At 39.7% G+C, this 14,686-nt stretch overlaps 1 protein-coding gene and 1 long non-coding RNA gene across 2 annotated transcripts in view; one reads left to right on the forward strand and one right to left on the reverse strand.

Moving 5' to 3' along the window:
* The window catches only part of nhsb (Nance-Horan syndrome b (congenital cataracts and dental anomalies)), a 49,247-nt gene that overhangs the window by 25,641 nt on the left and 8,920 nt on the right, over positions 1-14,686 (reverse strand). The window lies entirely within an intron of this gene.
* Positions 11,262-13,324, forward strand: LOC133974990 (uncharacterized). The gene is made up of 3 exons (XR_009924728.1): positions 11,262-11,405; positions 11,577-11,721; positions 13,233-13,324. It is a non-coding gene; the product is annotated as an uncharacterized LOC133974990 (long non-coding RNA).

The raw sequence follows: 14,686 nt of genomic DNA on the forward strand, positions 1-14,686 counted from the left end.
CTTACATTTTTGACAAAAATCTATTTTTTGAGATCATAACGACCATCAACTTTCTGGCAAAAATCGAATGAGTTCACCTTTGAGTCGATGATAACGTTTTTGTCCAATTTAATAAATTCTAATCAGCTATTAGTGTTTGTGAGGCCAGAACAGTGAGGTCACAGTGACCTTGACCCTTTGACCACCAAGGCCTTAGAGCATCAGGTCGTCCTTCTTGAGTCCAAGTGAAGGTTTGTGCAGGTGTAACAGATGCAATCAAATTCCAGCCTGCATTCCTGATAAATCTGATGTGTTGTGAGATGATGAATGAATCTTTGAACAAAGTTCTGCTTCATACATGTACAAGTATATCGGTTTTCATTTTTGTGATGTACATTTTTTATATTTTATGAAATGTTTGATAAGATTACATCTTTACGTATGGAACAATCATTTAAATGAAACCTTCTGAGAAGTTATAGGGGACTTGTCTATTTGGTTGAACTGCGTACAACTCTTAAACATGCGAAAGATGACAAGACATCTCCGAAACCTCTTCTACACCAAAATTAGCAGGTATGCAAGAGGCTTCCCGTGACTTTACAACTCGCGATTTTCCCATTGCCAGTCGAGAAGCTTTCTATTCTGTAATTTTTTTCCCTGATGCATCATGTTTGACGTCACGGACGAAGACTGAGGCACTCTCTCACCTGGCTGTCTCCCAAATTAGTGCAGTAGTGTCACATTTACGTCACAGCTGGAGCCAAAGAAAACCTGTGTCTCCTGCAGCTTCATTTGAACTGGGAGTGAATGGTGATTGTTTCCATTTCTATTGCAGACAAAAGCTATAGATAGATGATGGTGGGTTTTTTTACCAGTGGAAAAGGGGTTCAACAGTGTGCTTGTTACTTTCTTTATACCCCAACATGTGTTTTTGTTCATATAAACTCTTGATTTTCAAAAGTCACTTAATTATAGCTGTCATATACATGTAGTTGTGTAAAATGTATTAAATAGGATGAAATGGAACCTCAAATGTGGCACATTTTGAATGGAAGTTGGTTAAAGTTCTAAACACAATCCACAAATTCATTACTTATCTCCCAAATGTGTTTATGCTGATGTTGCTGATGTTTCTTTTTGGACTTGACTTCATGATCTACTCGAGTCTTAACATTAAGCTTTTCCTTTATAGAAACCAAAGAAACCCTTCCTCTTAAGTTGCTTTGTTTTGAATTAGCATTACACCGTGAGCTGCTGACAAATATGCAGCATCCCCAGACACACACACACGCACGCACACACACACACACAAAGCTCCTCCTCAGAGTGAGAATCATTTCTACTTGCCTGGGTTGCCACTGCTAGGTTGACCTATTTTTGTCCAGACCTCTCTCTCTCTCTCCCCTCCTCTCTCTTTCTGTCTCTCGCTCTCTCTCGCTCCAGCCCAATAATTCACCCTGCTTAATAATTCACTACAGCTTTATAAGCTTCTACTCGACTAAATGACAGGCTCAGGAAAACAACAACAGTTTGTACAGATGCATTTGGCAAAGCAACATTAAAAGAATGGATCTGGATGTACTGTATGTAAGGTAGAATATATATATAGATATATATATATATATATATATATATATATATACAGAGAGAGAGAGAGAGAGAGAGAAGGATCGACAGTATTTGTAATTAGAAGAGAATAGAACAATTTACATTCACCACATGTCATTCATCACCTCGTAAAGGATAAGCGAATGAGAAACAGACATATAAGGAAACACAGATAATGGTGGTGGTTGTCGGGTGTTGTTGTACAACCGCAGAGTATTTGCAAGTCTATGCACAGACTCGCTCTGCCTGATGTGATTGGATGGCCAGATTGGACAAGAACCAATAAGGGCACCAGGAGAAAGGGAACAGGCACAGAGAGTACTCTGGCTGATGCTGGGCACACCCTGTAGCCCTGTGTTTGTCTGTGAGTGTGTGTGCGTGTGTTCGAATGTGTGTACCAGTGACTATAAAATGAATGTGTATGCTAAGTTTGTGATTATTTATATATTTTGTGCAGAAAACGCAGATATTTTTAACCAAAAAATTCAGCCTCCTTTATTTTACATCCTCCCTGCCCCTGATTGAATCCCCTCCCAGGAGCTGATGCTGAAAGACAACAACTATAATATATTCTGTACCCATATTGTCATTGCATTATAAATAACACACTGCAGCTTTTTGCATAAACCCAAGTACCTGGGCAAATTTTAAAAATGTATGCTCTTTTGTCTGAATTTCCCTTCATAGTTTATTTGTAAGATTTGCCGGCTTCAGCTTAAGATTCAAGAAAACGAGGCCAAATGATCTTGTCTTCAAAGAGACATTTTGAAAATACATACAATGATAACGCATTGTATCCCCTTTGTTTCATCTGTAGAAAAATTGAAGTGTAATTTTAGGTTTCAAGGGGTTGTGTGTCTCACATTCCAACACATATTGGCACATACACTTTCCCCACATACCCTGAGGAGGGCATGTTTTCCATGGTGATATGCGCTGGTGAATTTTTATAATGCTCTAGCCCACAGTCATTAAAGGCCTTTTGTTTTTAACCATTCACTTGAGTGCCAGGAATAGGATTTTTTTTAATACCACACCCCACCCAGGGATTAGGACGTATTGTCGCACCTTTAAAATCTGCGGCTCTATGTCCTGAACACGTGACACCCAGCAGTTTAGTGTTTTTTCCTGACAATGACATTCGTACCCAGTATACTGGCTCATAGGTCGGGAGAGAGACACAACCAGTTGCTGACAGAATTTAATAGAGGTAGTGCAATGTGAGCTGTCGGCATTTTGCACTGAGATGCAGTTTATACAGTAATTTGGGTATTTTGTCTTAGAGAGCAAACTAAATACTTGATGGGGGAAATGCGCCGCAATTACAAAATAATGCTTAAAATAAAAACAGATTTGATGAAACACTTTCCAAGCACTAGATGGGTTTAAATTGACCTTTCAACAATCAAAAGTTTAATGTGAACATATTTGAGCCAACAATTGGTCTCACAATTTTGTGAGACCAAAAGAGGTGTTCTTGGTCTGGAGCAAACTAAACCATGGTTTGGCTCTTTTGGGATAGATGAACCAACTCTAGGAAGAAGAGCCGGCATCAAAGAATAGAAGAAGAAAGAAAGCAGAAGCCTACGTGGCCTCTCCAGAGACAGAGTTGCCCAGGGTCGAATGATGCTTGCATTCTTCTGACAATATAATGTTTGTATAACAAGGAGGTACATTTGGTGCATTTGAACTAGTGTCATCATCGTGTCTGACACCCCCCCCCCCCACACACACACACACTAAATTTACAACATAACCTCGTCAAACACACCCGTCTTCCTACCACTGTCGTACATGTGTAGACGCAGCTCACATCGATGAGGACGACAGGACGTGCATTTGTCATACAAAGGTTTTTAGCCTGCTCTCTAAATTGCAACTAACCACATCATACAAATGAACTTTGGTCGGGATCATTCACGTGTGAAAACAAACCCTAAAAGTTCCTGTTGTCCAAAGCTGAGTCATATTGTATGAAATTTCCTTAGCCACCTGAGAAGCAGGAAGGATCATGTTGCTAAGACAAAGTCAGGGTGGCTGTTTCCTCCTGGTTCTAGACTTTATGCTAAGCTAAGCTACCTAGCTGCTGACTTCAGTTTCCTGTTTACCACACAGACATGAGAGCGACTCCGATCTTCTCAACTGACGCTCACCAAGAAAGGCAATACGCATTTCCCCCAAAATGTCAAACTGTTCATGCAAGTCAAGGCAAGAATACATTTTCATTATATCATTTCATTTAAAACAGACTCCTGTGTTCACTTGCGTGGCATATTTTTCTACAACTGCACTAATGAGAGCAAAGATATAGCCGTGGTGTTGGGTGCGTGAGTGTGTGTGTGATGCTGTAGTCTGATTGATGTGACAGTGAGAGTGAGTCTCGAAGAACCACGGCCTTATTGCTCTTCTCTTACACACTGCCCCCGCACACACACACACACACACACACACACACACACACACACACACACGACAAAGCATTGACTAACATTCATTTCCAGGAAACTAGGCTAACCTTAACCATAACTAGTATTTGCCTTACCATTTAAATTATAACAATGTGACTGTAAACAAATGAAGGTCCCCACAACATGAGTAGTACTCACACACACACACACTCACAAAGACACGCACAGCGCAGATACACAATGGCAACAGTTTCCCTTCTTCTATCTCCTTCTGTGGTCTTCTCCCCACCATCACCCTTTTTTCTCTTGATCCCTTCACCACTCCTTCTTTATCCCTTCTTCCTCTGTCTACACTTCATCTACTGCCTCCTGGAAGCCAACCAGCTGTAATGATCGCATTGTCTCCGCTCCGTCTCCTCAGCTGACCAGATACCGATGTCTATTAGCCAGTCAGCCTCTTAGCCACCACAAGGGAAGATAACCATAACCATAATGTTGGTGTGAGGTCATTGTCTTTCACTTTGTAGTTTTTTTTTCTCGTTTTCTGAGCCTTCTTCTGTCAGGAAATGGTTCTAGCACCGGTTTCCTCTTTGGACAGATAATAACTATGAGGCTGAATTAGGGCCTGAAGTACTCACATCACCAACGATGAGTAAACAATCAGGTTTTAAGAGTCGGTCTTTGCTTTACCAAGACCAGCAAGTCCTGGATAATATCCAATGGAACAATACTCAGTATTACTCCCTCCTCCTGGTATAGACTCTAGAGACTCTGTGTAATTTTAACCATAGTCGGCTGCAGTTACGCCAACTTTATGAAGGTTTGAATAGTTGACAGGTGGGCGTTGGCGTAATTCAGATAGGATGGTCACTACATGTTTTCGGATGAACCAGTTGTCAATAAGTCATTAAACTTACCAAAAGAAACATTTAGTCAACATGAGACTAGCCAATGCTTTTCATTTACTATGTTTGCTTTAAATCAATAATCGGACTATTGACCTTATTCTGAATTAGATTTTACTACAGTTGTGATGTTAACATGAGAATATTCCATTCATATATCTGTTACATGTTACAGCGCATAGACTGATTATGATTCACTTCAACATAACATCCACTACCTAACTGCTGTATGTCTAACCCTAACCCTAACCAAATACTCTGACAACTCTTTTAGATATTAATATGCGATTTAGGTCGAAATACTCTACATGCCGCATTGTTTGTGGGGGAACCAACCATTTAATGTATTCATATCTGTTTAAAACAATATTTAAAACAAATGTAGGCCTTCTTTAGCTGTAATTGTACAGTAGGCTACATATTTTGTATTTAACTGTCAGTTAAGGATTTCGGAACATAGTGGTAAGACTACCAGACACTACCGCAAACTGTAGAGCATATTAATTATTAAGTCTTAGAAGAAAAGGAGGAAACACATAAAATTATAATAATGATGTGGGTTAGAAGGTTAGAAAGGTTTTGTTGTGTTATAAAAATGACAATTCCACCCCTCTGAGATCAGAGGAAAACAAAGTGCACAGTTTGAATCTAGGAAGAGCTGGCAGAGGATGGCCTCATGGATTATCACCTCCGGAATCTACTGAACGATTCTGACAGCTTTGAAGGAGCTGGTGATGCAAAAACACAAAATTTAAACCCCACCGGGGATTTCACTTGCATTTAATCCCCACAGTAAAAGTAGATTTCACCAGAGTAGTGTGTGTGTGTGTGTGTGTTTGTTTGTGTGTGTGTGTGTGTGCATGTGTGAGCATGTTATAACTGAATAGCTGTCACTGAATTGTAGGGGTTAATAATTATTTTCCAGACGATTTATTGTTGAATGTAAGGGCATTTTCACACCTAAAAGTCTGAACTAAGGTTCTTGCTATTGTCACAAAGTTTACATTCGATCCTGTTTCACATTGTAATTGACTTGACATCGATTGGTTTGTAGAGCATCGTCTTTGGTGAAGGGTGAATGTACATAATGTGTGGGTATTGATTTAAGTGGAAGAAAATCCTGTTTTATACTGAGAACACATGAAATCAAGACGTGGTTTCCTTTCCCGCCTTGTGTTGATGCTACAATATGTGTTTTTTAGTTTTTTGTATCATCACAGTAGCAGAAATGACTTGGCGACAATAAAAGCAACGAGTGTCTCCAAACTCCACAGGCAGCAGGAATAATATCCACAGGCTAACAGGCTAACAAGCACTGAGTCTACTGTAACTCTGAACGAATCTGGTGAGCCCCCAAGCCCTCGAGCGCTCGCGTCCATGTTATCCTGCAAACGTGCTGCAGTTCGGCGTCTATTGGAAGTGTGGAGGGCAGGCAGAGTGGGCGGGAGACAGCGAAAGCTTTTGTCAGTGTCAAACTCGGAGAGCGAGCATATGGCTGCTTCCTGGAAGCAGTTTTTACCAGAGCAGGCCCAGAGTCAAACTCACAAAAGAGTTGCTCCAAAAATCAGTTGTCAATTCTTGGCAGCGCTAAAGAAAAACAATATCATACAACAAGACAGGAGACAATACATGGAAGGTGCTATAACTCATCTATGTCTAAGAGTAACTTAAAATTTAAGAATTTAGAAATGCTGGCAGAAATGAAATACAATTATATAAATAAGTATATATACATTCCTTTTTATACATATATTTATATACTGTATATTTAAATGTAGATAGATGGAAAGTAAGATTGTCTTCTTGTTTCATTAGAATGAGTCCTTTATTATGAATGTTTATTTAATTCATTTTCTCCCCCAGAGTCGGTCATGTTGCTCCAACACATTTCAACTCAGAAGAAAAACACGAACTCTGGATATAGTCTGAGCCTTTTGTGTTTTAATGTGACCTGAAGGTTTTCCTACATTTTGTATGAATAGTGAGAGACGAGGAGATTAGGTTTGTTGCAATCTGTTACTTCAAGTTGCCAGGAAATGCTCCACATTGAAATTTTTACGAAACGTATTTTAAGAATTTACATATGAAGCATATTACAGTTTGCTGTGAGACCTGAAATTGAGCTTTAAAGAACCCCCCCAAAAAATTGAATTATATAGAAGTGGCAAATTTCTTCAATTAAAAAACATTGTATAAGTTGTGGATAAATGCTGAGTCGGAAATTAAAGGCAAATGAAACACAACCTGCCACAGTGGGATTTCATGATGCTACATTAACAAGCTCTGAGGTCAACCCTCAGATCTCTCAATCCTGCTTCTCCTACGAAAGGACACAACCTAACGAGATCAGCGTCAGTCCTATCCAATATATCTGTTTACTGTGGAGCTAAGTAAGGTATTTACCGTCTAAATCTGTTCAAAGGCTTTAAAACCACAGCCCTGGTTACATTTCACCCCGGCTTTAAGAACATACAGTTGACTCAGAGTACTCCCAACATATGGAGTCTAGCCATAAAAACATATGGAGGGGCACTTTGTTCACAAGGAGTAAAGCAACACAAAGAAAGAATCACATAAGACAAGAGCAAGTAATAAAACTGCAGACCAGCATCATAATAACGCACTGGTCTTTAATATTAGATTATTGTAATATTAGAATTATAGTAGACATGTAGAACATCTGTCTACAGCTGTTTTACCTTCCAAAAAGTTTTGTTCTGACAAGAGGCAAAATCTGAATATTTTATCTTTTCAAAACCATCAACAGGCATTCACACACAGTGGAGAAACCCGGAATAACAGTAGCTACAGACAGTATCAATGAGCCGATAGTCTGCCTGTCTCTCTATGCATTCACATGCTCCTCAGAACGTGCAAAATCGGAGTCATAAAGGCATCATTATAACTTTGGTGTGTTCGTATGAGCTTTTATACAACACCTCTTTACAATAATTGCATAATGACTTCAAGCAACAACCAGAAAAAAGGATCAGGTGTGACAGGCAAATAAATAATTTGAATGTTTTGCACGTTTATCATAAAAATGTCTGTATTGGTTAAAAAGTCGGCATGGTGTTATGCTCTTTTGAGACATGGACCTACTGATGGACTGGATGGACCTAAAGTTAAAAAAAAATCTCTCTTTATCTGTGTCTGTGATGTTTGGAGATTCATTGTAATCAACGAGTGAGGATTAATGGCTTTTACCTGGATTCAAATCGGTGCATCTCATAGATGGAGAAAGCGATCTTGAAAACCAAAAGAGTCAACTGTAATGTGGTGTAAATAATGAGCGCACTGTTCACTGCAGTTATAGATATTCAACTGGAATTACAGAAGAAAAATGCAAGGTGGGCGAAATGCTCTTAAAAAACGAATTTTGACTGAAAACCACTGGCGTCTGTACGAGTTTGGACGAGAAGGCATTGACACGGCCAGAAAATGACTTCAGAGTTACACGGGATTATGTAGCCATCTTCGTCTCATTAGAGACAACCTGTTTAAGGCAGAGTCTGACTGTACTATAATGAACCATTGAAGAGAGCAGGAAATGTATAATGCATTATCTCCTCTTTTATCCCGAGGATGAGAGGGCGGCCAGTTTCTGTGGGACATCTAAGCGTCGGTCATGGATATGTGCATCTGTGTGTCTTGATCTGGCATTGAACAAGTGTTAGCGTGTCTGTACGTTCATGCAGGTGTCTGTAGAGTGTTTTATAGATCTTAAAGAAACAACATACTTGACCCCCCCTTGTGAGACGTCTAACCGAATAGGAGACACCAGAGATCAGCGACGCAAAAATAAATTAACCTCTGAAACAGTAGAACATCAGTCATCTAGAATTGTTCACTTCCTTGGAAAAAAAAACCTAAAACATCTGCTAACATCTGGATTTTGTCTGCAATGGGAATGGTTACAAATCAGGATTCACTCCTGGATCACATGACGCAGAAAAAGGGTTTTTATTGGCTAAGGCTCTGAACGCCACTGATGAGACATAAACTCATTCATTCTTCTTCTTCATTTCGGGAGTCTATCTGCTGATGCTGCACCTTTTATGGCGCAAAGTTATGACGGAAACCAAACTCCTCTACTGGCAATGGGAAAGGAGTCGATTATCCTTTTTTAGCAGGTTTACCCATTTCTTTAAAACCTGCATATACCTGCTAATTTAACAGAGGTGTAAGGAGGTGTCTGTTTCAGTGGTGGGAAAGGTACATGGCACGAAACTGCCAGGTCTGACACGCACTAAGCCGTTTGCGATATTCTGTCATAATGAGCCTTGCAGATTGTATACGATCAGTGCGCTCGGGACTGAGGCTGCACTGCAGCACTAACACATCAGATGGTGTAAATGCACGGCACGAAGGTTCAGCCGGGGTCACATCATCCTCACGATCACTGCTTCTGATCCACAGCAAACCAGATGGCCCTGCTTCTCTTTAACACACTTTGATTAAAAGGTCTGCTTTGCTTGGACACTTGGTTTGAACCCGTCAGTATCACTGTGCGGTGCTTAGTAATAGTCCAATCTCTGCCTCGGAACAGACCACATGTCATTGAAGTAACACACTCTTTGATTTTTTTGTACAAGAAAGGTTTCATCTGTACAAAGCATGGAATGAAATGTAAAACACTGGAAACAACAGTTCCTATTTAATTTTATATTATCTGTGTAAATGACACATATCTATACTTTCATTTAAAGGATTTTATCATTAATTTAATTCAATTGTACTGTTAGGTAAAAAACAATCTTCAGGGGACGGCCTCCTTTATTTGTATCTAATCAAACAAAGTCAGATAAAGTCAAAGTGGCTTTTTAGGACCAGGCAAGAGACATTTACTTGAAATAAGTCAGAGAATCTTCCTAACAAAGCACCTAAATAATCAATTTATATGAAAAATAAGATAGACTAGTTAATATAGATTAAAAGTAGAGAATATCAATCTAATTACACCTGTTAGATCTGCAGTTTTTACAGGGTAAAGATCATTTGAGCAACTATAATATAAAAAGTCCTATTAAATAAAGTAGAATAAATGAATCAACGTGAATAATATTGATGATATTAATTGGTTAGTTTTCTTAACTATGATATATTTGATTTGAATGTAGTCTTACGATACATGAACTTGCATAACCCTAAATGAACTGTACATTAAAGATGAAACGTATATTCAGTGTGATGGGCGGCTGCGGCTGAGTGGTAGAGTGGTCGTCCTCCAACTTGAAGGTCGGCAGTTCGATCCCAAGTCTGACCCATCTGCATGCCGAAGTGTCCTTGGGCAAGATGCTGAACCCAGAATGGCCCCCCATAGAATAACTTAGTGCTGCAAATAGATGCACTGTATGAATGTGTGCGTGATTGGGTGAATGTAGAACTGTAGTGTAAAGCGCTTTTAGTGGTCATCAAGACTAGAAAAGTGCTATATAAATACAAAGCCATTTACCATTAATTTGAGATTAAACTGAAGGTGGCGCAGAGGATCTCTGACTGGTGAATAAGCTGTTAGATATTAATTGATTAAGCACAGATACAGGGGGAAATAATAGGGTTTGTGACTTTAATATGTTAGGCTATTAATCTGCTATCACATGTCATCTGTAGGGACTTGGCCTCAGTGGAGTAATCTGCTGGGTAAGGCTCGTTCACACACACGCACACACACACACACACACACAGGCACAATAGTGATGGGGAGTCCCCGGTAAATCACACAATCGCTTAATTGTAATTTCTTGCTACTGTAATTATTTGACTGTGTGGTGATAATTACTATCATAGAATGGGAGCAGGATCTGTCAGGAAACTGTAATTATTTTACACATGTTGAATCTGCAGTATCCGTCCTGTATTCTATTGCATAAACAACCATTTTTGTCCTCTGCTCTTACCTCAGATATATCTGCAATAGAATTGGAATTGGAATAACTTTTAAGCTATTTAAGCAGGTAAATACTATTTCCTGTGCTGTCCTTTGTCTTTACTACTAATAAGCTATCATGCTAATGTCTTAAGTTGAACTCGGCATTTAAGTCTGTGTTTAACCATGGATTTACATGACTGTGCCAGAGAAATTGAAGCCAAAGCATCTCAATCGCCCCCTAGTGGCTGGCTGCAGTATAGGTCTCAAACTCTACATCCTCCATGTTAGTTGATGAGACATGAGCCAAACTAGAAACTTCACATTACAAACACAAACAAAGATGGTTCCTGTCATTTTAGCTAGCTCTTGTCACACTGATGTTTGTTCAAGTGTTTTCCTGTGAGTTGGGCTTTAATTAGTTATTTTGATGATATATGAACATCGTGATTGACAGCTTGGATTGTTTTAGCGCGTGTATCAATACCACGGCTCCATCCCCTGATTGCTACTATACACCGACTCCAAATAACGTCATTGCCGCCAAGATGTCTGCCTTCGTATCTGGGATATTTTGGCTTCATTTCTGGATAGCGGGAGAAAGTGCAGACGCGTCAACCATCTTTATTTACGGTATGTAAGAGCCTTCCTACTTTAAGTATTTGTGTTAAATCACCACTGTGTTTAATTACAGTCTATTCAGAAGCTATAAATAGACTCTGTGTCTTGTTGAAGTTCAATTTCTTCCACTCCATCATTTCTCTCCTCTTTCCTCTCCTCTCGTTCTCCCCTTATCTGTAACAGCTGTGCTAGCCTGCAGCGTTTTGCTAGCACACTCTGGTCTGTCATCCGAAGGTGCATTAGCGCAGTCATCAAGCCGGACACAGTTGCATATAACACGCATGCAGAAGCCTGCACAAGGCACATACTCCCACTCATTATGGCTCAGGTATGGAAAGTGTTTGTGGAGGTTGTAGCTGCTCAGTTTAGGAGTACATACTGTATATGCATGTTTTTTTGTGTGTTTGATCCAGAAGAGGCTGGTAGGTTTTGGTGGGCCCTCTGATACGATCGATAGTGACAGATATATGGTTAATTAGTGCAGCCTTGGCTCGGCTGTCCTCACCTCTCACCAGCCTGCTGTGAAATTGGATTAATTTACCTCGCCTTAACACTGTATATCAGCAACCAATACTTCTTTAATGAGCACAGATTTGCTGCTACTCGGGGAACGAGGCTTGTTTCAAATTTTGCCTGATCTGTAAAGCTTGTCCGTGCACTTTAATGTTGTAGAAAACTATACAGCAGTGTCTCTCTCTCTCTCTATCTGTCTCTCAAACACACACATTTGCCTGCACAGTATGTTGAGCCTGTTTCAAAGCAGGGGTTGCTAGTAGTCCAATTAGGCTGGCCCTTCTTTACGGTGTGTTAAGGTTCTTACGGGGACAATCTGTTTCCAAGGAAGTCCTTAAGAGCAGCTCAGTCCTTAAAACAAGCGGCAGACAACCTCTCCTAAGCTTTTCCTGACTCCATCTGTTTCCATCTTACCCTGATACTTTATACTAAATCCGTCCAGAGGCTCTTCAGCTGAAAATCATCTAAACTGTCCATGCTTTGGCCCTAAATCCCCAGAGGATACTCATAATCTCTTCTGTCCATATTCTGTGACCGCTCAAGCACATGGTCACAACATTATTGATATAATTGGCTTCCCATCTTATTTTTGTCTTCTGCTAATACCGACTGTCAGCTCTGGTGATTCCAGTGATGGGGTTGTATCACCAACTCTGCTGAGCCCAGGGAGAAACAACTGTATTCCAATAACCTTTAGGTGCATGTGACAGTATATTTAACTAACGAATCAGACATTAAGGAAGGATAGAAAAAAGAGACCCATAATCTCTTTGTAAAGTTATTATGTTTAGATGATCCAAAAATGGTTCATATTTGTGCTCATTCATCATTAACATTCCTTCTATTCTCCGGTCTCTTCCGTTTCTCTCCCTCTTTTTTAAAATTTCTGTAGTAACATGACTGCTCTTTGCCAACAGCACCCCTGCGAAGTACAAAAACACCCCTCTGTGAGGGTCTCAGCGTGGGACTCTGTTGAGATGCTGAGCGCAAAGTGAGAGTGAGAGAGGCATAGAGAATAAGAGCGAGAGAGAGAGTCCCTCTATCTGTCCCTCCAAAATACAGTAAATAGTTCTCAGTTAAAACATGTGGCTTTTTAAGCGAGGACTTTTTCTAAAATAACTGTAGAATTAAAATGTGTTGTAGAAACTTGTAGATTAACAGTGTCGTCTCTCTACTGTAGGGAGTTTAATGTTGGATCTAAACCTGCAACAAACTGTTACCTTATGTTTGTTACGTCAAAGTGATTAGACGTAACTGACTTTTATTACCTACGTCAAGAAGGTCACGTTTTAATTGCCTCTTGTTTGTTTGTTTGTCTTTCACCAGGATTACGCATTAACTACTGAACCGATTGACTTGTAAACCCGGGGGAGAGCTGGGGTGTGGGTCAACTTGTGAAGCACATTCCCAAAAGGAGGCAGATTCTTGCAAGATTTTCTGATTCTGATTTGTTTTTGCAGTTTTGCTTAAATAAATACTTAAAATCATAATCAGAATACAATATTGATAAACTCCTTGTTTTTAGCTCTACTTAATATTTCATTTCAAAACATGTAAACCTTTTTTATAGTTCATGTGAAGCAACACAAAAACAGCAGAAGTCATATGTTGTGGTTCATTCATAAGTTTTCACAATGTCTCCTGAGTGACTGTATATGTAACATTTCCTTAAGAGCCAACAACATGTTATTGTGGTAACTTCAAAGTCTATGGTTATGTAATTGTGCACAAATAATACAGTTCGGTACACTGTGCTATATGCTGGAGTCACCAGATAAAAGTGTTGTCCACTCAGTGCACAGACACACAAACACACACATGCACATTGACCCAGAGAGATTGCTGAGCGTGTTCATTTCTCTGGTCCCCAGCCATCTGTCAAAGATTTTGGGGGAACAGTGATGATCATGGGGTCTCCAGGCAGAGATGACAGCAGCTCAGGACAGTTCAGTACAGCAATGTCACAGGAGGCTGACACACTCAAACACACACACAGAATCGAGCTATACTACAACACAAAACTGCGATGCAATGATATGAGAATTCTGACAATTATATCAGAATTACCAGTAATCAACATAATGTAACTGTACATTAATCCTCACTATTTTATGATCATGGGCTGACTTTAAGTCTTTTTGCCTTTTGATCTCGTCATTCAATCTCGTAATTGTAGTTGACTCCTGTTTCCTCCTTGCTCTACTCACACACAACCTATCATGTAGATAAACCCATCTATGTCTCCCTCATAAAAATACACCTGATAAACACAGGAATGGTTTTCACTCAAGTGCAGACCCCCTCCCAAGGCCCAACAGTCCCCTTACATTCAATCATACTGTTCCAAATTGCTCACACTTAAAGAATTCAGTCCCCTAAACATGTCTAATGTGAAGTGAGAAAGAAAATCCTCAATCCAAACCCTGATCTGGACACACACCAAAATGTAATAGGGAGTGGAAATACGTCCGGTAGCTTTTGCGTAGCCTTGCTTACCATCAAACAAACCAAACAACAAACGAACAGGGGTGACAACATATCCACCGTAGCAGAAGTTAAACTAGTCTACTAATAATGCTGGCTAATGTCTGTACATTCTAAAATCTAAAGAAACAGTTGAAAACCGAGCAACACAGTGATTTAAACAGCTGTTTAAACTCAATGAAGTGTCTCCGTCAAGCTGGAGCGTGAATTTAAATGATTGAACTAACATGTAAGAAATATAAAAGTAATAATTTTGTACTATAAACCTATAAATAATAATAACATTATCATAGTTC

Source organism: Platichthys flesus, chromosome 1 (assembly GCF_949316205.1).
Source record: "Platichthys flesus chromosome 1, fPlaFle2.1, whole genome shotgun sequence".
Lineage (NCBI taxonomy): Eukaryota > Metazoa > Chordata > Actinopteri > Pleuronectiformes > Pleuronectidae > Platichthys > Platichthys flesus.